The sequence below is a fragment of the Salmo trutta genome, chromosome 1 (genome assembly GCF_901001165.1).
Source record: "Salmo trutta chromosome 1, fSalTru1.1, whole genome shotgun sequence".
Taxonomy (NCBI): Eukaryota; Metazoa; Chordata; class Actinopteri; order Salmoniformes; family Salmonidae; genus Salmo; species Salmo trutta.
Window position 1 is genome coordinate 49,628,559 of NC_042957.1, and position 24,749 is coordinate 49,653,307.

Here is a 24,749-nt window from a genome sequence, read left to right on the forward strand (position 1 = left end):
GCTCATGAGGCATTTACAGTACAAGTTATATTCTTCGAGAATCAATGGGTATACACTGAGCATACCAAACATTAGGAACACCTTCCTAATATAGAGTTCCACCCCACCTTTTGCCCTGAGAACAGCCTCAATTCGTCGGGGCATGGACTCTACGAGGTGTCGAAAGCTTTTCACAGGAATGCTGGCCCATGTTGGAGGTGTACCTGTGGATGTATTTCAAGCCCTACCCTCAAACTCAGTGCCTCTTTGCTTAACATCATGGGAAAATCAAAAGAAATCAGCCAAGACCTCAGACAAAATATTGTAGACCTCCACAAGTCTGGTTCATCCTTGGGAGCAATTTCCAAATGCCTGAAGGTACCACGTTCATCTGTACAAACAATAGTACGCAAGTATACACACCATGGGAACATGCAGCCATCATACCGCTCAGAAAAAAGACGCATTCTATCTCCAAGAGGTGAACTCACTTTGGTGCGAAAAGTGCAAATCAATCCCAGAACAACAGCAAAGGACCGTGTGAAGATGCTGGAGGAAACAGGAACCAAAGTATCTATATCCACAGTAAAACGAGTCCTATATCGACATAACCTAAAAGGCCGCTGAGCAAGGAAGAAGCCACTGCTCTAAACCGCCACAAAAAAGCCAAACTACGGTTTGCAACTGCACATGTGGACAAATATCGTACTTTTTGGAGAACTGTCCTCTGGTCTGATGAAACAAAAATAGAACTTTTTGGCCATAATGACAATTGTTATGTTTGGAGGAAAAAGGGGGAGGCTTGCAAGTCGAAGAACATCATCCCAACCGTGAAGCACAGGGGTGGCAGCATCATGTTATGGGAGTGCTTTGCTGCAGGAGGGACTGGTGCACTTCACAAAATAGATGGCATCATGAGGTAGGAAAATGATGTGGATATATTGAAGCAACATCTCAAGACATCAGTCAGGATGTTAAAGCTTGGTCGCAAATGGGTCTTCCAAATGGACAATGACCCCAAGCATACTTCCAAAGTTGTGGCAAATGGCTTAAGGACAACAAAGTCAAGGTTTTGGAGTGGCTATCACAAAGCCCTGACCTCAATCCCATAGAAAATGTATGGGCAGAACTGAAAAAGCGTGTGCAAGCAAGGAGGCCTACAAACCTGACTCAGTTACACCAGCTCTGTCAGGAGAAATGGGCCAAAATTCACCGAACTTATTGTGGGAAGCTTATGGAAGGCTACCCAAAACGTTTGACCCAACTTAAACAATTTAAAGGCAATGCTACCAAATACTAATTGAGTGTATGTAAACTTCTGATCCACTGGGAATGTGATGAAATAAATAAAAAAACTGAAATAAATCATTCTCTCTACTATTATTCTGACATTTCACATTCTTAAAATAAAGTGGTGATCCTAACTGACCGAAGACAGGGCATTTTTACCAGGATTAAATGTCAGGAATTGTGAAAAACTGAGTTTAAATGCATTTGGCTAAGGTGTATGTAAACTTCTGACTTCAACTGCTCATGTTGGTAGAGTTAACGTGACTGTGCATAGATAATAAACAGAGAGTGGCAGCAGCGTAAAAGAGGGGGGGGGGGCTTCCTCTGACACCATCTGGTATAGAGATCCTGGATGGCAGGAAGCTTGGCCCCAGTGATGTACTGGGCCGTGCACACTACCCTCTGTAGTGCCTTGCAGTCGGAGGCCGAGCAGTTGCCATACCAGGCAGTGATGCAACCAGTCAGGATGCTGTCGAAGGTGCAGCTCTAGAACTTGAAGATCTGAGAATCCATGGCAAATCTTTTCAGTCTCCTGAGGGCGAATAGGCTTTTTCATGCCCTCTTCACGACTGTCTTGGTGTGTTTGGACCATGATAGTTTGTTGGTGATGTGGACACCAAGGAACTTGAAGCTCTCAACCTGCTCCACTACAGCCTTATCGATGAGAATGGGAGTGTGCTCGGTCCTCCTCTTCCTGTAGTCCACAATCATCTCCTTTGTCTTGATCATGTTGAGGGAGAGGTTGTTATCCTGGCACCACACGGCCAGGTCTCTGACCTCCTCTCTGACATATAGGCTGTCTCATCGTTGTGGTTGATCAGGCCTACCACTGTTGTGTTGTCGGCAAACTTAATGATGGTATTGGAGTCGTGCCTGGCCATGCAGTCATAGGTGAACAGGGAGTACAAAAGGGGACATTCTTGATACACACAGGAAACTGAGTGTGAAAAACCCAGCAGTGCTGCAGTTCTTGACACAAACCGGTGAGCCTGGCACCTACTACCATACCCCGTTCAAAGGCACTTAAATCTTTTGTCTTGCCCGTTCACCCTCTGAATGGCAAAGATACACAATGTTTCAATTGTCTAAAGGCTTAAAAATCCTTCTTTAACCTGTCTTCTCCCCTTCATCTACACTGATTGAAGTGGATTTAACAAGTGACATCAATAAGGGATCATAGCTTTCACCTGGATTCACCTGGTCAGTTTACGTCATGGAAAGAGCAGGTGTCCTTAATGTTTTGTATACTCATTAGGACTGGAGCCGTCTTGACCACCATCTCCTAGTGGCTAGTAATGGGTAGTGTATGGTGTTGTAGGTTCATTGCTGCTTTACATTCAACTCCAGCTGTTACGTTCAAGGATATTTGGCGGCCGTTTCTTGTAGACTAAATATAGAACATGGAAAATCAATTGTGTTGATTGAGCACCACTGGGCCCTGGCCTTTTCACAGGTGTTTGTAGATGTTTTCATTTGAAATCTCATAACTGTGTTTTCCACGAATTCAGGCTGTAGTTATATGAATTGCAACGCATCACATTTAGCAGGCTGCAGGAAAAAAACATTGTCAGAATGCATCATCAAGCCTGTTTGCTGATTAAAATGTCGTTCTCTCAATCCAGGCTCTGTCAGGTGGATAAGATTGCACTGGGGAAATGGTACATACGTTTGCTTCACTGCAAGTGATAAAAGCACCTCAAAGAAATCACAAGGTCACTCCTATGCCTCCAACCCTTAACCTGTCTCAACACTGAATACATTGCCCCCACAGTATCAATTTAGTATTGATACCTGTATCAGTTATGTATGAAACTTACTAAAAAAATAAGTGCCATTTGTCTTTCTCTGGGTGCCAACATATATACAGTACCAGTCAAAAGTTTGGATACACCTACTCATTCAAGGGTTTTTCTTTATTTTTACTATTTTCTACGTTGTAGAATAATAGTGAAGACATCAAAACTATGAAATAACATATATGGAATTATGTAATAATCCAAAAATATATTTTATATTCGAGATTCTTCAAAGTAGCCACCCTTTGCCTTGATGACAGCTTTGCACACTCTTGGCATTCACTCAACCAGTTTCATGAGGTAGTCACCTGGAATGCATTTCATTTAATAGGTGTGCCTTGTTAATTTGTGGAATTTCTTTCCTTCTCAATGCGTTTGAGCCAATCAGTTGTGTTGTGACAAGGTAGAGGTGGTATACAGAAGATAGCTCTATTTGGTAAAAGACCAAGTCCATATTATGGCAAGAACAGGTCAGTCAATACGGAACATTTCAATAACTATTTCAATAAAAACCATGAGAGCCAGATGAAACTGTCTCTTATGAGGACCGCCACAGGAAAGGATTACTCAGATTTACCTCTGCTGCGGAGGATAAGTTCATTAGAGTTACCAGGCTCATGAATTGCAAAAAACGCTTCACAGAGTTCTAGTAACAGACACATCACGACATAAACTGTTCAGATGAGAGTGAGTGAATCAGGCCTTCGTGATTGAATTGCTGCAAAGAAACCACTACTAAAGGACACCAATAAGAAGAAGAGACTTGCTTGGGCCAAGAAACACAAGCAATGGACATTAGACCATTGGAAAGTCAATTTTAGATTTTTCGTTCCAACCGCCGTGTCTATGAGATGCAGAGTAGGTGAATGGATGATCTCTGCATGTGTGGTTCCCACTGTGAAGCATGGAGGAGGAGGTGTGATTGTGTGGGGGTGCTTTGCTGGTGAAACTGTCAGTGATTTATTTAGAATTCAAGGCACACTTAACCAGCATGGTCACCACAGCATTCTGCAGCAATACGTCATCCCATCTGGTTTGCGCTTTGTGGGATTATCATGTGTTTTTCAACAGGAAAATGACCCAAAACACACCTCCAGGCTGTGTAAGGGCTATTTGACCAAATAGAGTGATGGAGTCCTGCATCAAATGACATGGCCTTATTGATCGATTGACTATGACTTTTCAAATTAGTTCTAGGTAAATGTTGCAATTCTTCAGCCATTCCTGGACCTGTGACCAAAAAATGAGCTACATACAGTATGGACAGTACCAAAATAAATGATCTAATGACTCTGCCTCCTCGCAGCAAAATCAGCAGAGCTGGGAAGATTGTATCCCTCATATATGGCATGTATTAATTTGTGGATGTCCATCCCCCATTTCGTATGATATGTTATGAATTCCAATTCGTATTATATGTTATGAATTTGCTAAACTTACAATATGTTACGAATTTGCAAAATGTACTATATGTTACAAATTTGCTAAACTTATGACATTTTACAAATTCTAGCTAGGTGGCTAACGGTAGCTAGGCTAGGGGTTAGTGGTAAGGGTTAAGGTAAGGGTTAAGGTTAGGGTTAAGTTTAGGAGTTAAGTAAAAGGGTTAAGGTTAGGGGAAGGGTTAGCTAACATGCTAAGAAGTTGAACAGTACCTACAAAGTAGCTTGTTCATGATGAGTTTCGAACTTGCAACCTTTTGGTTGCTAGAATTTGTGTTATACACCCACTTATCCTCCTCGACCAGCCTTAAGTAACCATCTGTCTAATCTAACCATACCAAACGTGACATATCATCTTCATTTGAGTGTCCCGGATTTACATTTACTATGTTACGTCTAGTCTATGAGACCAGGCTGATAGTTCTTGTTCCTCTCACCATTAGAGGTTAACATAGAGATAATTTTTCACAAACTGCACCTTATCAGAGGTGTGATTGGCTTTTCTTCATATTCTCACCGTCCAGTGTGCAGTGGCACTATGGTGCTAAATGTCAGTCAGTAGAGATGAGAAGCAGTTTAAAGCTGATGCTGCACAGACCTACTCTACTCTTTTTAAATGACTCGTATAGATAAAATGATTGTGCAGGGGAGTTAATGGCCATGGGAGGGAAACGCACCAGGGATCCCCTTGATGATGGAAATTGTGACATTTGGCATATGCAAATGTGCACATTTTTGCTGCAGAACAGCATTGATGACATAGTGGAAACATATTTACAACAAACAGTATTTTGTTGTGTGAGACACACTGCATGTGGCTTGAAAAATAACAGCCCTATAGGACAGCAACGGATCTCATCATTTCAATTCTCGCTTGAGGTATTTTGCAATAACTTCACCTATACAGTAGCCTTCACAGAGTATGATATTCTTATAATATGTATTTTTTTTGTTTTCAGATAAATGCAATTTTGAGGAAGAATGACTTTACTGCACAGTATTTGTGTGAGGCATAGTATATTGGCAGCACAAACATATGAGACAAACAATAAATAGGAAGCCTCTATGTGATTCAAGGACATAGGTGAAGGGAGCGGGAAGGTTAGCATTGGAAATCTATTCCCAGTCTATGCGAGTCAACGTTCTCTGATGTCCTGAGCATGTCTTCCAGGGGGGGTTCTAAGTCCTCTAGTCCCCCTAGCAGTGGAAGATTTACTGTCCCCACTGGGGCTTTAATGATAAGGCCTGGATGTACAGAATAAAGAAAAACAAATAAAACCTCCCCTGTCTCTATAACTTAGAGGGTAAAGGTTTTAAACACTGCCATGCTGGTTTCTTACTATTCTCCATTTTGTGTCATATTGCACATGATGCCACAGTGAATCTTGATCTCAATCGCCTCTACAGTACCATGGGAACAATAGGCGATGTTCCATAGTTTTACCACAGCATTCTTTCTGGACAGGCTCCGTCCCTTGTGACACGTGTCAAAGAAAGCAGCTTGGCACAGAGGGCCCTCACCTCTTTCCAACTGTTTAACTTCCAGACGTCCTCAACATCCGTCAAAGCAAAGTGTCAATCACAGGTTCAAAGTGGTCATTAAAAACCATACTCAGAGTCTGTATTGTCTCCTCAGTTCCAAGGCTCAGTTAAAGGAGCTAAATTGAACTAGTGCATGGACTTGAAGTTGACCCCTTGGATCATCCTCAGATAAGAAGTCAACATGTTGCTTTTTGCTAAAGTAGCGCTCCCGAGGGCAGTACATCACCACTATCTATACTGGAGAGATTAAATCAACGCCAGTCAATTGATCTAGCTATCCAGGCGTTCACATTGATGTGTTCAACTGTGATAACATTTTGAAGTCCTTCCAAATGTGCCACTCTCGCTCGTGATTGACAAAGACACATCAAAAGGTGATTTGGCTCACATTGAAATCTAGTTGCCATGGACACTGACATTGTTTGAAATCAAAGGGAAACAGTGTCAATATTAGCTCCAGTTTGAAATTATAATCAAAAATTGTAACAGTTAAAAATCATTAAAACATGAAAGACTAATAGATTTAAGAGTTCTCATCCTGCTCCTAATGTGCATAATGAATATCATATTTTAGTGACCCTTGCATTGGTGAGCATATTATAACTATTGATGGTTTGACCTTATGGACTCAGGAAAAATGTATCTTCATAGTATCTACAATTTAGTCCATTCACAATCCTGTAAGTTCTTAGATGCCTACTTCGAAGATTGACAGAGAGCAGCATACCACAATGTGTTTGTCACACCCTGATCTGTTTCACCTGTCTTTGTGCTTGTCTCCACCCCCCTCCAGGTGTCGCCCATCTTCCTCGTTATCCCCAGTATATTTATACCTGTGTTCTCTGTTTGTCTGTTGCCAGTTCGTCTTCTCTTGTCAGGTCTTACCAGTGTGTTTTCCTGTCTCGCTGCTGTCTCAAGTTCTGTTTCCTAGTTTCCATGGTTCTGACCATTCTGTCTGCCCCGAGCCTGCCTGCCGTTCTGTACCTGTCTGACTGACCCGTTTATGAACCTCTGCCTGTCCTGAGCCTGACTGCTGTTCTGTACCTTATTGTCTCTGCCCTGGATTACGGACCTCTGCCTGCCTTTTACTTGTCTTTTGCATACCCCTGTTTGGGTCAATAAACATCTGTGACTCTAGCTGTCTGCATCTGGGTCTTATCCTGAGTTCTGATAGTGTTGTATTGTGTTAAAAAATGACAGAGATGTGAGCTTTTACCTTAGCAGCAGACAACATGGCTATCTGTGGTTCTACCAACAGATTCCATCCCTTTAGGGTTTAACAAGGAGAGTTTGAGGCTTTCTAGCAGTAAACCTTGGTTAAATTCCTGTTGCCATGCTGTTTATTCTCCACTGCCCTCGGATTCTCCACAATGTGAAAAACATGACAATTGAGGTACTGACTACAAGTTCTAAGAGAATATGTTCAGATTGAACCACTTTACCATTCAGTCTCTAGATTGCTGGTACTCAAGCATAGGAAGGGTAGTGTGTTTCTTCCCTGGTTTACATTCACTCTTTTGCAGGTTTTACTATATCATTTCTGCCATCCTAGACACATTTCCTCATCTGCTTGGTACTTCCCTTATGAACTATTTTGCGTACACTAACTATTTGACAGGTTAATATTTAAGTCATAATGCCCTCAAAGCCCGTGTTTGGAGGATGTATTGGCACGGGTGTTGTTAGGCCTGAGACGAAGTGGAGGGCCGCAAATCGTGCCAATATATCCTCCAAACACCGGCTTTGAGGGCATTATCACTTTTATACAACAGGTTAGTAACATGTTCAAATAATATTTTCATAAAAACATTTTTTTAATGAATTTAATCATTCTATTTAATCCTTCCACAAGATATAGTCCCGACACAAATCTAGGTTTGCTACACAAGCCGGCTGGTAGTTCGTATATCGGTTCGGTTGCCAGAGACTTGACCCTGACATTGTCTTTTTGTTCTATATCTATGGACGCGACCCAGTCGTTCTTTCTAAATGTTCCATTGCCATACTGGCTGGCAACGTTCTTATCCCTTGCTTGCTAGCTAGCCAACTACAGCTAATTTACTGTCATGTCAAACAGTGCAGCCAGAATAACAACAGTAGGTGCATTTACATTTGTTTAAGCTGTTTTCTTGTGACATTTATTTGGATATATCCATAGCAATGAGCTAATGAGGCACGATTTCGCCTGGCATAGAAAATGTGCTCTCTCATCAGGACACTGTTGTTCAGAGGAGCTAGCCAACAACACAGCTACAAATTACACTTCAAACTGAAGCTGAAAAGACTGCAAACTACCTGCACTTCGTTTTGTTTGACCTTTTTTCAGTTGACATTTCTTTGTATATATCAATAAAAGTGATACCAGCTGATTCATGATTTCGACTGTCTGAGAATCGCTGTCTGCCTGTCTGTCTCGTCCTGACTCCCGACCCCTACACCTTCTTTACTATGGGACAGCTGGAGATCGAAATTGAATATGGAAACAATGTTGCAAATGTTGGAGAGACAGCAAGGTTTATACAAATCTTCACTGTTGAAAACTAAATGTTGGTCTAAAAGAAATGTAAGATCATGTCTAGATGCTTTTTATAGTGGAAATCAAGTTTATAAATTGCCTGGTTGGGCTGATGAGACACTGGATTGCACAGTAAGATTGAACAGAGTAAATAGTCATTTTCGTGTCATAGATTTAGCTGGTGGAATAGACACTTGCTGGAATGCTCTTTTAACCAATCAGCATTCAGGATTAGACCTATCCGTTGTATAAAGTCTACCAGACTAACTGTCTATCCTGTACTCTATCCACCATTCATAGTGACAATAGTGGTAGGTGGATCGTTTGTCCAGATCTGCATTAAGCTACCTAGCAATCATACCACACATAAAAGCATTTAAAGCTGCATCAATTTTCCATATGAATCCACAAGAACAAATAGGTATAGCTGATAGGCAGCGGAGAAACCAGGTGCATAATTACGCATGAAAGAACAGTGAAGACATGAGACATGCAGCTCAAAAAGCTTTCCTATTGATCTTGTTTAGAGACATTACAATTATCCAACCTATAGTAGTCTACAATACCACAATACAATGAATAATTGCATTATTATACTCTAGGCTGCAGTGAAAATGTCATTTGAATAGCAGCGGGAATGCCCTGTAATTTGAATGTTTCCTTCAATTTGTATTTTTAATTTTTTTTTATTTAACCTTTATTTAACTAGGCAAGTCAGTTAAGAACAAATTCGTATTTACAATGACGGCCTACCCTGGCCAAACCCGGACGACGCTGGGCCAATTCTGCGCCGCCCTATGGGGTCGGCGGATCAGTTGTGGGTCTTCTCTCTACAGTTTATAAGGTCTAGAAAGGAACAGTAGCAAGCCAGTCTAGGTGTATTTTTACTTCTGTTTATTTTCTATTTTACTAAGCTGCGCTGTCTGCTGCAGATCATCATTCTCCCAAGTCGTCCTATAATAGTATGGCCACATATGCTCCTGGTAGTCCCAGTTATTCAGGAAAGCTTAACACATGCTCTGCCTCCTCTCCAACCCGAGCCTAAATATGTGTAATTTAACTATTTAAATGTATTACTTTTTATATGTGGCAGAAACACAACCAGTCACAATGTTTGAATCGGATTAGGCTTCTTCAAAATTCTCTTGTAGGCATGCTCACGTTCATCCACAATATAATTTCAGCATCCTGAAAATGGCTTGACATAAACCAGGTTTCCATCCAACCTTTTTTTGCGAGGAAAGTACATGTCGTATGAAAAATGCCAGGACATCATGGGAAAGCATTCAATTTATTATGTTACGGATGAAATAATGATGAACTTCACAGGGTGGTGAAAGTGCACAGTGATGAGTACGCCTTTCAATAAATATCGAGGGTCTTATTCTGGTGTCATAATGATCGATGCTTGGCTGCAGTTTGACAAATAAAATATTGCACTTTTGTCCATAATAATCTGATCATGTAGCCTATACACACACTGTGTCTGTGAGCTGTTGTCTAGAGCACACATGCCAATACCAGAGTGGACACATTCATTGTACCTACATACCTATACCTACCTACTATACCTACGCAACATTTTTGGTGAAAAAACCAGTAGACCTAGAGTATTTTTTTTATTCGGTACATGAGAATTGAACCACAAAAGTTATTTTCATGTGCACTATGTATTTATGTACATAATTTTATCCGCAACAAATTAAATTAGATGGAAACACAACTCTGATGGGACAACACAATCTCACACTCAATTCGTGCAAATATGTAGGAAAACTATTTCAGCAGATTTTGTGTGTTTTTATGCGTTTTTGTGTGGCTTAATTTGTAACAATCTTTTGAAACTTATTGGAGCAATGCATTTTGGGCAATGGTGTTCTACACTGCCTTTTTTGTGTATCCCAAATTTATTTATATAAAAAAACAAGTGTTAACTACCCAATATTGTTAATCAGGGGCGGCAGGTAGCCTAGTGGTTAGAGTGTTGGACTAGTAACAGAAAGGTTGCTGGATTGAATCCGCGAGCTGACAAGGTAAAAATCTGTCGTTCTGCCCCTGAGCAAGGGAGTTAACCCACTGTTCCCCAGTAGGCTATGATTGCAAATAAGAATTTGTTCTTAACTGACTTGCCTAGTTAAATAAAGGTGAAATACTTTTTTTAAATTAAAAATATCAACCAGGTAGTCACCGAAATACTTACAATATAATAGTAGCCTTAGGTTAAACATTTTTTTTATTAATGCCAATATTGTTTTCTATGCTTGTTTTCACTTAATACTTTGGGATACTGGTGCTATGTCGGATTTTATGAGGGTTGCCAGATTAAAAAGAGTAAAAAGCTGTATTTGTCTGGGGTTTTTTCTCTGGTATCGATGAAGGTATTTGATTGGGGAATGGGGATACATTATCATGATGGGAAGTTAAATAATCAATAAGTGTGGGAAAACAGAAGACCCGCAAAAAAATCTGTTTGGTTTCAACTCCCCTGGTGCAACTGCATGGTATTTGCAACTATAACGAGTCTGTACTATGATCAATTAAGCCATATCAATGCAGTTAAACAGGTTCATGTAAAATAATGAATTTTGTTGACTTCCACTTATGGCACTTCCAAGGCCGTTTCACAATGATTGTTATGGTCGTGTCAATCATGTTATATACTTAAGCTATTGTAACAAGGCATATGCCAGCATTGTAGGCCTACTGCCTCTGCCCAGAGGCCTACTAGGCTTTCATGGCAACGGCCGTTGGAGCTCACTTTGCCACTTATGAGCCCTGGTTAGAGTCCTCGTTGCAGCTTTCACTTTCTTCCGCTACATTGAGGGCAGCGTTGGGATTACGTTCAGCTCACACCTAGTTATGTGATCTAGTGGTGGGAAGCGGTCTGTTCTTCAACATTGTGTTGGGTGTAATTATATTGATATATTTAGTGAACAATGGATAAGCAACAATGGGCGTGACGGATAGAAGTAGTCACTACAGGTGTGATCAAGGCTTACATCAAAGTTGCCTGAAGCTGAATGGAAAGTGCCATGCCCTGACCAGTTATTCAGAAGAAAATCCTCTGTATGTCTAATTTGCATAAGTTAACTTACCTGTGTGGACCCAAAACAAACACGTTCTACACCTTTACAAAGTACCTGTTTAAAGTGTTATTACAAACATGATGTCCTTTTGTTACTAAAGCTTATACATCTAATAACCTGACAATGATCCACATCATATGGGTAGACAAATAATGTAACTGTGTTCTGCAGCAAAACACAACTAGCCTTTTTTTAGGATGCAAACCAGTAATATGAATCACTGTTGATCCATCCTGTTCTGATCTAATAAGATGGATGTAGGATTTTCTACGGCCTAGAATCGAGGCCTTTCCCAGTCATGAAGGATGAAGCTAGGCCTCTCTTGGTTCTCATTGGCAAAGACTGAACTCAAATTAGGGGTTATATGTCAGACTCTCCTATACCACTTTGCCCAACATGTTATACCCCAGAGGTTGTAAATAAACCCTTTTTAATGTGATATAACTTGAATCATTATTATAGGGCTGCAAAACCCAAACTGAGCATTTCTCACTGGAAATTGCTGCTGACATTGAACACAGCTTAGGGTTAGGGTATTCAATTAATTTCAGACTCTCCTATACCACATTCCCAAACATCTTATACCCCATAGGTTGTAAATTAACCCCTTTTAAGGTGATATAACTTGTATGATTATTATTAGAGCTGTGAAACCCATAGCCGAATGGCTCAGACTGAGCATTTCTCACTAGAAATTGCTGCTGACATTGAACATAGCTTAGGGTTAGGTTATTCAATTCATTTCAGACTCTCCTATACCACATTTCCAAACTTCTTTTACCCCATAGGTTGTAAATAAACCCTTTTTAAGCTGATTCAACTTGTATCATTATTCTAGGGCTGTGAAACCCATTGCCGAATGGCTTCATTTATTTATGAAGTGTCACGTCCTGACCATAGAAAGTTTTATTTTCTATGGTAGAGTAGGTCAGGGCGTGACAGGGGGTTTTGTCTAGTTTATTTATGTCTATGTCTATGTTGGTTCTAGTTTATTTTTTCTATGTTGGGGTTTTGTCTAGTTTATGTATTTCTATGTGGGGTTCTAGTTTATGTATTTCTATGGTTTTTTTTGTTGGGATGATCTCCAATTAGAGGCAGCTGGTCATCGTTGTCTCTAATTGGGGATCATATTTAAGTTGTTGTTTTTCCCACTAGGTTTTGTGGGAGATTATTTTGAGTTAGTGTATGTTGCACCTCTTCGTCACGGTTTGTTGTTCTGTTTATTAGTTTATTTGTATGTCTTGCATAATTTCACAGTTAAAATAAAATGTGGAACGATACACACGCTGCGCCTCGGTCCCATTCTTCAGACAGCCATGACATGAAGAGCAATTTCCGTTTTATAACAGGTAGTGTCCATTTATTTACAGTAGAGTGTTGATTAATTATTGCTTTCTTCAGTGGAAATATAGAATATGTATAAAAATGCCAAATATACCAAAAACTAAATCAGGTAGAGATTTAGGGCTATTTAACCATGTTAATCATTACTGAAACATGCAAACTACAAACATTTAACCAGTTAAAGATAATGAATACATGACAACTAGATACAAATATTTTATAAAAAATGATAAATACAAAAGTCAAGAGTTGGATATAACATCAGTAAAAACAAAGTGAGTGTGTGTATATATGTGTGTAAGTGTATAATGGTGTGTATTATATAATTTCCCAACATAAAATTGTATCCACATTCCCCAATCAAATATCTTTATCGATACCACAAAAAAAAAACATCTGTATTTTTTTTCTCCAATCTGGCGACCCTCATAAAATTCGACATACAGTGCATTCGGAAGGTATTCAGACCCCTTGACTTTTTACACATTTTGTTACGTTACAGCCTTATTCTAAAATGAAATAAATTGTTATTTTTCCTAATAAATCTACACACTATAATGACAAAGCAAAAACTGTTTCAGAAATGTTTGCAAATTTATTTAAAAAAAACTGAAATATCACATTTACATAAATATTCAGACCCTTTACTCAGTACTTTGTTGAAGCACCTTTTGCAGTGATTACAGCCTCGAGTCTTCTTGGGTATGACACTACAAGCTTGGCACACCTATATTTGGGGAGTTTATCCCACTCGTCTCTGCAGATCCTCTCAAGCTATGTCAGGTTGGATGGGGAGCGTTGCTGCACAGCTATTTTCAGGTCTCTCCAGAGATGTTTGATCGGGTTCAAGTCCGGGCTGGGCCACTCAAAGACATTCAGAGACTTGTCCCGAAGCCACTCCTGCATTGTCTTGGCTGTGTGCTTAGGGTCATTGTCCTGTTGGAAGGTGAACGTTCTCCCCAGTCTGAGGTCCTGGGTGCTCTGGAGCAGGTTTTCATCAAGGATCTCTCTGTACTTTGTTCCCTTCATCTTTGCCTCGATCAAAGTCTCTCAGTCCCTGCCGCTTAAAAACATTCCCACTGCATGATGATACCACCACCATGCTTCACTGTAGGTGTCACGGTTGTTGTAGGAAGGAGCGGACCGAAGTGCAGCGTGTGTGTCGTCCACATTTTATTTTCACTGTGAAACTAAGCAATACATACACATAACTAAAGAACAAAAAAAAAAACATGACGCAGAGGTGAAACATACACTAACTCAAAAACAATCTCCCACAAACCCAGGTGGGAAAAACACCTTAAGTATGATCTCCAATTAGAGACAACGATGACCAGCTGCCTCTAATTGGAGATCATCCCAAACAAAACCCAACATAGAAATACAAAACTAGAACATAACAACATAGAAAAACTAAACTAGAAAACCCCCCTGTCACACCCTGACCTACTCTACCATAGAAAATAACAGCTTTCTATGGTCAGGACGTGACAGTAGGGATGGTGCCAGGTTTCGTCCAGATGTGACGCTTGACATTTAGGCAAAAGAGTTCAATCTTGGTTTCATCAGACCAGAGAATCTTGTTTCTCATGGTCTAAGAGACTTTAGGTGCCTTTTGGCAAAGTACAAGCAGGCTGTCATCTGCCTTTTACTGAGGATTGGCTTCCGTCTGTCAACTCTACCATAAATGCCTGACTGGTGGAGTTGGTTGTCATTCTGGAAGGTTCTCTCATCTCCACAGAGGAACTCTAGAGCTCTGTCAGAGTGACCATCAGGTTCTTGGTCACCTCCCTGACCAAGGCCTTTCTCCCCCGATTGCTCAGTTTGGCTGGGCGGCCAGCTCTAGGAAGAGTCTTGGTGGTGATGGAGGCCACTGTGTTCTTGGGGACCTTCAATTCTGCAGAAATGTTTTGGTACCCTTCCCCAGATCTGTGCCGCGACACAATCCAGTCTTGGAGCTCTACGGACAATTACTTCGACCTCATGGCTTGATTTTTGCTCTGACATGCATTGTCAACTGTGGGACCTTATATAGACATGTGCGTGCCTTTCCAAATCATGTCCAATCAATTGAATTTACCACAGGTGGACTCCAATCCAGTTGTAGAAACATCTCAAGGATAATCAATGGAAACAGGATGAACCTGAGCTCAAAATCGAGTCTCATAGTAAAGGGACTGAATACTTTTGTGAAGAAGGTATTTCTGTTTTAGTTTTTTAATACATTTGCAAACATTTCTAAAAACCTCTTTTCGCTTTGTCATTATGGGGTATTGTGTGCAGATTGCTGAGTATTTTTTTATCCATTTTAGAGTAAAGCTGTAACATACCGAAATGTGGAAAAAGTCAAAGGGTCTGAATACTTTCTGAAGGCATTGTATATATACAAATAAAAGTGGGAAACAAAAAAAGGGAGTGTAGAGCACCATTGCCCATCATGCACTGCTCTAATAACTTTCAAAATATTGTTCCGAAGTTTGCCTCCCCAAAATGTATTTTCCTATGAATGAAGTTGCATAAAAATGTATTTTCACACGAATTAAGACACACAAAAATGCACGAAATCTGCTGAAATACTTTTTCTGCATACTTGCACGAATTGAGTGTGAGATTGTGTTGGATGGGGAAAATATTGTTTTTATGCAAATGTTTCTACATTTGCATGAAAATCTTTCGCAATTGGATTGAAACCTAGCTATAAACACCATAAAGACTCTGGCAAGTGCTCTAATCCAGTGTCACTTTGATTATGCCTGCACATCAAGGTTCAACAGCAGCCCCAAACATCTAAAGAATAAGCTACAGACCAGCCAAAACAAGCTTGTAAGAATTGTGCTTGAACTACCCTCTCATACTCATCTGGAGGTCAATCATTTTAAGCAGCTAGGCTGGCTGTCTGTGGAAAAAATGGTAATATTAATTTAACTTGGTCTGGTCCACAGAATTATCACAGATTCAGCCCCCAGGTACCTATCCAACTATTTATTATTTGTTAGAGCTGTCCACCAGACAAATACCAGAGCCAGAGAGTGTAATATTAACTGTTTTAAATATAACAGTCTACCTGGTAAGAACAATTAAGCAATAAGGCACGAGGGGGCATGGTATATGGCCAATATACCACGACTAAGAGCTGTTCTTAGCGCCCAAAGTCGCTATGCTTTGTTAATTGGTTGTACGGTGCAGTGGCACAGAAACCTGTTACTGGAAAATTTGTTGCATATATTTTATATAACTATAAATATGGCACTAAATGTAGAAAATCTGATTTCCCCCTAGCTTATCGTGGTCTGCAGCTGGCTCTGGTCGTAGTGTAGGCCTCGTGGAACAAGCAGGGAGAGCAAGCTCGTCCGTGGTGGTCAGCGAACCCTCAACCTTCTGGCCTGTAGCCCTGCGTGGCATCGACTATGTCACAAAAACATGCCAGAGTGGCAAAGTTGATGTTTATCCACGTTTATAAACACAGGGTCTCTAGAGTTGCTGTTATTTGTGGACATAAACATAATTTTTTATCAATTCTATGAGGGTGTGCATTTTTATTTTTAAAGTTCAAAGGGAGGGTCAGGTGAAAATATTTGTAACGTTGAGGAGGAGGGTGTTTATTTTTATGACCCCCACCCAGTGAATTTAGAACTGACCCTTCGAATTCATTTTCTTTTGTTGGAGAATGCCATGTCCTGTGAGGGCTTGTCTTGTCTCATGTAGTTATCTGTGCATATTGTGACCTGTAGATTAGAGAGAGATTCCCCGGGATCCTCTTAGGGACATACATTACAGGGCAGTGTAACACCTGGAGGGAGTCATGCTAAGGTTGAATCCATGCCAGTCACTGGACTTACCTCTGCTATATGGGTTAATGTCTCCGATAAGTAAAAGCATCTCTTGGATCCTCCAGCAGCATCAGTCCAGTCCTCATGGATCCTTCTTCTGGTCCTCTGGGGAAACACAGATAATCGAAGCGTAAATCAAACTGCTCCTTTTTGCTCTACGCACAGGAAAACACATGGCAGAGTGCAATGTGTGAATGAATCTCTTAATAACGTTTGAGTGGTTTTAAAAAATTTCTGCCCAAACAAAGATAGAAATCCATGTGGAAATCCATATTTTAGTATCTAGCCAGCTCACACTGCTGTTTTGTTTCAGAACAGGGTCATTGGTTTTAGCAGTGCTCATAAAGGAGTAGTTCCCAACTCCAGTCCTCCAGTAGCCCCAACAGTATACATTTCTGTTGTGGCCCATCAACCCCATGACAAGTAGAATGAGGTGTGTTTGTCTGGGGCTTCAACAGAAATGTGTACTGTTGTGTGTACTCCAGCACCGGAGTTGGGAACCATTGTCATAAAGGATGGATTAGGGGAATTCATCTTAGGTGGGTGACCCTTATGACCTATAATGACCTATCATTGCCGGGGCTCTCTGCAATAGCAATTCATGAGCACGTCCAATAGCACAACAATTTTTTTCAAAGGAATGATTTGATTCACTCTAGAAACCTCAATTAACAGGAACAAGCTAATGAAATCCTGTATACCATATTCTGGCCATGCAATTTCCTGTGATCAGCAAATTGCTCGTACTAATTAAACAAAACTCAATTTGCTTTCCTCCCTCTAAATGGCTTCCCGTATAAACCCAATGACTATTTTCCATACTCACTGCCCAGGGGGAACATGGGTGCTCTCTCTGTTCATATTACGGAAAGGCAAGACAATGATGAGAAACGGATGCTTTGTACCCAGTATATGTCATTTGTTAGCTAAATAGAATATGATATATAGCCCTGCTGTTGTCTTTACTGATGTTGGTATGATCCTGTTTATGAAGTCTCTATGCAACACTGCACTAATGAAAAGTTCCTATATAGAGACACCTACATACATATTAACTCAAGCTTCAGATGAGTGCGCTATCAGTATTCATATTAGTACCCTTGTTGAAATGAAATGATTCTCTATTCCCCTCTCCTGTGATCCACTGTTTGCGTGACATGCAGTATCTTGGGAAAAACACAGACAGAAATGCAATGTTGAACAGTAGCTAATGGAAATCTGAAACCCTGCTAGAATTTCAATAAATCTGAGGACGATAGATAACACCATTCAATTAGCTGGTAAGGATGCAATTTGCATTCTGTTGAAAGAGGTGATAGTTTGAGTGCCCCGAGGCAGCTGCCATATAGCGCAGGCGGGCCTATGAAAACCCCCCAAAAACGGCGGAAACAAGAACCAAAAGAAGAGTTTGGGGAGTCTTGGGCGCTATTCTTTTAATTACTCATCATAATGACTCCATTTAGCTGTTCAATGACCCATTTTATGGCGTTAACAGGCCTGGGAAGCCCTGTGTCCTTGGCAGGATTGATCCTGCAGCTGCCCCAGATAGCTGCCCCAGCTAGCCTACACTGCAGAACTGAAAAACCTTCCCTCGACTCAGACCCCTGGGGGAATACAAGGGTCTCTCAAATATTGACATGAAAAACAACACGTCTACATGGGTTTTCACTGTTATTAAACACAACCGTAACTCAATACATTATTTTCCAGAGAAAAAAAATGTAAACAGAGAAAAAAATATCAACGGACGAGAAGCGCAAAACCCCAGGGGGATTTCAAATGTAAGTAAATGTTTCCTGCACATATTTGTAAAAAATCAATGAAGTAACTAAATGAAGGAAACAAAATGACAAGTTAACAGGAATCACATCTCCTATTAGAGCGGAATCATCCCCTCCCCCCATGTTATCTCAGAGGCTGATGCTCTTCTCTACTCAGACAGTACGTGTAGTTTTGACAGGATTCTGACCTATTTGTGATGTAAGTGTTTCTGAGGTGGGGCGGGGGGTGGGGGGGCGGGGAGCGGGCCGCGGGCCGTGGGGGGTGGGGGGGGGGGGGGCGGAGCCCAGGAGGAGGTGAAGGTCCCATATGGCCTTGGAGAGAGAGAGAGAGAGCACGAGTTTATGGCACATCACCGGCACACTGACCCTAAACACTGGAAGGCTGGGCATCAACTCTGTCCAATCTGACTGACTGACTCTGCTCAGCTGCTGACAAGTGCAGAGGGGAACACAGGGGTATGTGGACCAAAATAGCCCTGCTGTGGTCCACTTCAGTTTGACGCAATTGCTCACAAATCACTGGCATGCACTTTCCTCCAAGATAGCATTCCATAAAATAAGCTTTGTTGCACTGGAAATGCATTCCCTTTGTGTCTGAAATAATATACTAATGTATTCATTATTGAGGACACCCTGGATACCTTGTTTCAATTCGTGATAATGATAGAAATATTACAGGACATTGCTACAAGCGATTAGTGAAGTCCTTAGGTATTACTGTCTCAAGTTAATGATGTTCCCCATGAGTATGGGGTTGAATTTCCTAGACCATTAATAAATTATTGCTATGAAGATACTGCACGTAGAACATTCTGTCTGCCAAAATACACAGATTGCATTACAATCTGTTCAATGTCGAATATCACACGTATTATAAAGGGTACCGCAGAAAGTAACGGTAATGTCATGGCATTGGTTATCCATGGTTCTGGAATTAAGTTAAGGCCCGGGATTCAAGCCACACAGATTCCACGCGTCACACCGATTACATGTCTTGGATGGAATGTCAACAATATGGATTCCCAATACATTGTTTTGTCTGGCTCGGTTGTTCTTGTACTAGATTCACCGTGGAAGATGTGCAGTAGAAAGATGTTCCCAGTTAGTTGTGAGATAACCATCTGTCCATTCCACTCCCTCGGTCTGTCGACAAGAAAATACAATTAATATTGTACTAAAGAAAAACATGACAAGGCTGAACAATAGAAAATGAAACTGGGGCTGTTAATGTGGAAATCCAACATTTGCCAATTACACATTTTGTTGTGTATTCCCCTCTATGTTTAATACTTCAAAGCAGTGCAGCATAAAATAGCGATGGTAATTACATTGTTAACTTAGTAGTGCATTGCAACCCTTCTCTGAGGGACCTCAATGTGCTTGGTTAAAGCTGAGACTTTAACGACTGTACAAAGAAAACAACAGAGACGGGATGAGAGATTTCAGAATGGAATGGATCGATTAATCTGAAAACAAAAAGAGCACTGGAATTCCACAAGAATTCAATGAATAATGAAAGAACCCCTGGCCAATTCATTTAAAGATAATTTTGAACAGAAAGAAAATATGGTGAGTATGTGTATCTTTGCTCTGAAAATTTCCTATTTTTAATTATGTGTGATCTGCAGAAAATACAAATACAAAAATGAGATAAAAACTCAAATAATCTTCCAGGTATGAAAAAATGCCATAGGCTCACACAAGCTTTGTAGAAGAAGAAAGTGAATTGCTAAGTGCGGTGGCTTTTTGTACAAGAGCATAATTCCAAGGGAGTATTCCCAAAGGCAGAGTTGGAGACAGATGCAGCACTACACAGCACAGTAACATACAGTGAAACCATAAGGATGATGTAAGGTTTTACTGCATTTTTAGGACCTAGTCACATAAGCATTTCGCTGCACCTGCTATAACACCTGCTAAACTGTGAACGAGACCAATAAACTTTGATTTGATTTGAGGTGTCTTAAAAGAAAGACGGTCATAAGCGAAGGCTGAGGGCTTTGCCTCTAGTGGCTGGCCGTCTTGGAGGCCATTTTAAGATGAGAAGTATGCAGTCGTGCATTCATGAGTATCCCTATAATTCTTCTCTGTGATGGGCTGAGATGCACACACTGGGATTATGCTTAGACAATCACCGCGGGGACGCCCTTTGACAAAGAACAGCCTCCACATGATGGAAATAGAAGCCCCGTTTACACCTGGTTCTAACATGGACTGTCCTGATCTTGTCGACATTCTGATTGTGCACACATATTTAGAGAGGTGTAGATGATTAAAAGACTCATTGTGATCTGATTGTGATCAGATCTTCCTGACTACCTCCGGAGGGATCCATTGTATCTGGATATCAATCATGTGTAAACAGAACTGCATAGTCAAACCATTTAAATCATCATTATACTGGTCTCTAAAATGGAAATATTTAGACCACACAATTGATCATCAGTTGGATTGAAAAGTGACTATATTCTGTGGTGGTGCAATGCAACCAACCTTTCTAAATGCAGTACAACCACGCTAATCTAAAAACAATGGATTCAGGCTAATAAATTATGTTTGGGTGGAAAAGACTGATTCCAGGAAGACCTTATGGATCATTTTCCCGAGGCAACTATTTGTTTCGTATTTGTTGAATTCTCACTTTGTTGCGCTATGCTCAAGATCCAGTAGGAAAGCAGACCCTGTTTTTGTGAACTTGATTTCACATCTGAGTGAGTCAGTCTCGCCGTTAGACCTGGAGGCATGGAAGCGAGGAGCCACACTGTTGGTTCCCCCTAGGGAGACTGAGAGACTGGACTGTTCTGAAGGACCCGCAAACAGCAAGCCACTAGGAAAACAAAACACACCGAAATCCTTGAAATGAACATGCCAAAAATAGATTATACAGTATTATTGTCTACCATCAGGCAATGTAAATATTCTCTGGCCCTTCCAAACACATTTCAAAACAAAATGGGTTTCCAGATACTTTTACTACAAGTTTACTGGTTCAATATTGAAGGTATATGACATTATTGTACAAGCATGTGTACTTGGAATGTTAAGATGAGTTGTTATACTGAAAGAAGTGTGAGACCAACACAACACATGTGAGATACATTTCTTTAGTCCATGGGGAGCTGGAATCTTCAGGCGATCTCATTGAACCAACCACCAAAATGCTGGTCAGCTAAAAATGAATCACAACAACATGCTTAATAACGCACTACCTTAGTTAAAGGAAGGACCTCAGGACACAAGAGAGGAGCACTGTTCAAAGTTTTTTATTCTGTTTTTTTTTTCTCCTCAATTTTTGTCAGCTTGACTAACTCATTTTTCAGCTTAATGCTCATGACCAGCTGTAATAGTGAGGTTGACTGACTAGCCTAGAAAGGGTTGCAGGAATTGATAGCAGCAGTGAATGTTGGCATCATGCACACTATGTCTTAATTGGACTCTGGAGGTGTAGTGGCGCATTTGTGTAATGTGTACTGTACTGTATATAACCATATTTTGTAACCCCATACACATTTGCTAATGTTAATACTCTGACAAACGCTGCAGCTACAAAAAGAGTGAAACCCTTCAAGTATGCCGTGATACAATAACATCCCATCATTACTTTGAAGGCTTTCACCTTTTACGACCAGTCAGTCGAAATGCTAACGTTCATATAACATTCATGAGCCATCTAAAAATGTCATCATGTCATGAATACATCGAGATGACATTGTCATGACTGTATGGACCCCCCCCCCCCCCCCGCCCTATTAGAAGCTCGTCACGTCCAAAAATGATGTCTACTCACTATTCCATTACGGAGAGTTAATGCTTCAACCTGTCAATGTAACAAATGTCGCGCTCAATGTTATAACACCTAAAAGCTGTACACTTAACTCTTGCCCTGTAAAAGAGGACTATGCAGATCTGTGCAAGGCTGAATTTCAACATATTTTCTTACATCGACTTTAATGGAGTATAGGGACTGGTGGTTGTGAACATGACTGTTCTGCTCTAAAATAAAAAGAGGACTGAATGGTACACTGAGGAATGCTAGGGGAAGCTATTAAATGACATGCACTCAGGGGGTTTCTGTGTACTTCGCCGGGGGAATTATTCATTTAGTAGCTGATCTTTGCCTCTTTGGGAAGGCTCTGTGTATGAATAGTAATGTGCTCCTGAGAATGGCCTCATACACACAGATGTGACAAAGAGATTAATGTACTCCCTTGCCTGTTTTTGCTCTCAAGAATCATTCACCAAGAGCATCTTCATAGAGATTTCTAAAAGGCCATAATGACTTTTATACTTAATCAAAGAAGGATCTCTTAAGTGACACAGGCAATAATGTGTTATTATACTGGATATGTAGGGTGGAAAGATTAGCATGACAGTATAACAGGCTCACTGCATGTGTTTTTTACTCTGGGGCTATTATTGCTTTGAGCAGCTTTTCTCCGGGGCCTCAAAAGCTACGGAGAGTTGCATGGAAATCCAGTGTATAATGGTAATCTAGGATTGCTTCTGAGGCACAAAAAGGAAAGTGTGGGGACCCTTAAGACACTAATGGATAGAGGTTATTTTCAGGAATAGAAAGGATTCATCCAACATTGTGTGCTTTCAATACAACAAAGACGACGCTACATGACGACACCAAGTGATTGATGGATTGGGTATTTTTCGAACATGCATGGCACACTATAAGGTAACACTTTATTTGGATAGATCAGTAACATTTCAGCTAACTACAGTTGATGTCGGAAGTTTACATACACCTTAGCCAAATGCATTTAAACTCAGTTTTTCACAAGTCCTGACATTTAATTCCAGTAAAAATTCACTGTCTTAGGTTAGTTAGATCACCACTTTATTTTAAGAATGTGAAATGTCAGTAAAATAGTAGAGAGAATGATTTATTTCAGCTTTTATTTCTTTCATCACATTCCCAGTGGGTCAGAAGTTTACATACACTCAATTAGTATTTGGTAGCATTGCCTTTAAAATGTTTAACTTGGGTCAAATATTTCGGGTAGCCTTCCATAAGCTGCCCACATTAAGTTGGGTGAATTTTGGCCTATTCCTCCTGACAGAGCTGGTGTAACTGAGTCAGGTTTGTAGGCCCCCTTGCTCGCACATGCTTTTTCAGTTCTGCCAACAGATTTGCTATAGGATTGAGGTCAGGGCTTTGTGATGGCCACTCCAATACCTTGACTTTGTTGTCCTTAAGCCATTTTGCCACAACTTTGGAAGTATGCTTGGGGTCATTGTCCATTTGGAAGACCCATTTGCGACCAAGCTTCCTGAGTGATGTCTTGAGATGTTGCTTCAATATATCCACATCATTTCCCTACCTCATGATGTCATCTATTTTGTGAAGTGCACCAGTCGCTCTTGCAGCAAAGCACCCCCTTCAACATGATGCTGCCACCCACGTGTTTCACGGTTCTAATGGTGTTCTTCGGCTTGCAAGCCTCCCGCTTTTCCCTCCAAACATAACGATGGTCATTATGGCCAAACAGTTCTATTTTTGTTTCATCAGACCAGAGGACATTTCTCCAAAAAGTACGATCTTTGTTCCCATGTGCAGTTGCAAACTGTAGTCTGGCTTTTTTTTATGGTGGTTTTCGAGCAGTGGCTTTTTCCTTGCTGAGCGGCCTTTCAGGTTATGTCGATATAGGACTAATTTTACTGTGGATATAGATACTTTTGTACCTGTTTCCTCCAGCATCTTCACATGGTCCTTTGCTGTTGTTCTGGGATTGATTTTCACTTTTCACACCAAAGTACGTTCATCTCTAGGAGACAGAACGTGTCTCCTTCCTGAGCGGTATGAAGGCTGCTTGGTCCCATGGTGTTTATACTTGTGTACTATTGTTTGTACAGATGAAAGTGGTACCTTCAGGCATTTGGAAATTGCTCCCAAGGATGAACCAGACTTGTGGAGGTCTAAAATATTTTGTCTGAGGTCTTGGCTGATTTCTTTTGATTTTCCAATGATATCAAGCAAAGAGGCACTGAGTTTGAAGGTTGGCCTTGAAATACATCCACAGGTACCCAAAGGATGTCAATTAGCCTATCAGAAGCTTCTAAAGCCATGGCATAATTTTCTGGAATTTTCCAAGCTGTTTAAAAGCACAGTCAACTTCGTGTATGTAAACTTCTGAC

General features: G+C 40.7%; 1 protein-coding gene across 2 annotated transcripts in view; it reads right to left on the minus strand.

Moving 5' to 3' along the window:
• The window catches only part of LOC115198434 (protein ELFN1), an 87,807-nt gene that overhangs the window by 25,251 nt on the left and 37,807 nt on the right, over window positions 1–24,749 (minus strand). For both annotated transcript variants that reach the window (XM_029760366.1, XM_029760375.1), the window contains exon 2: window positions 16,834–16,929. The gene's annotated coding sequence lies outside the window, so the exon portion shown is untranslated. The remainder of the gene's footprint in view (window positions 1–16,833; window positions 16,930–24,749) is intronic.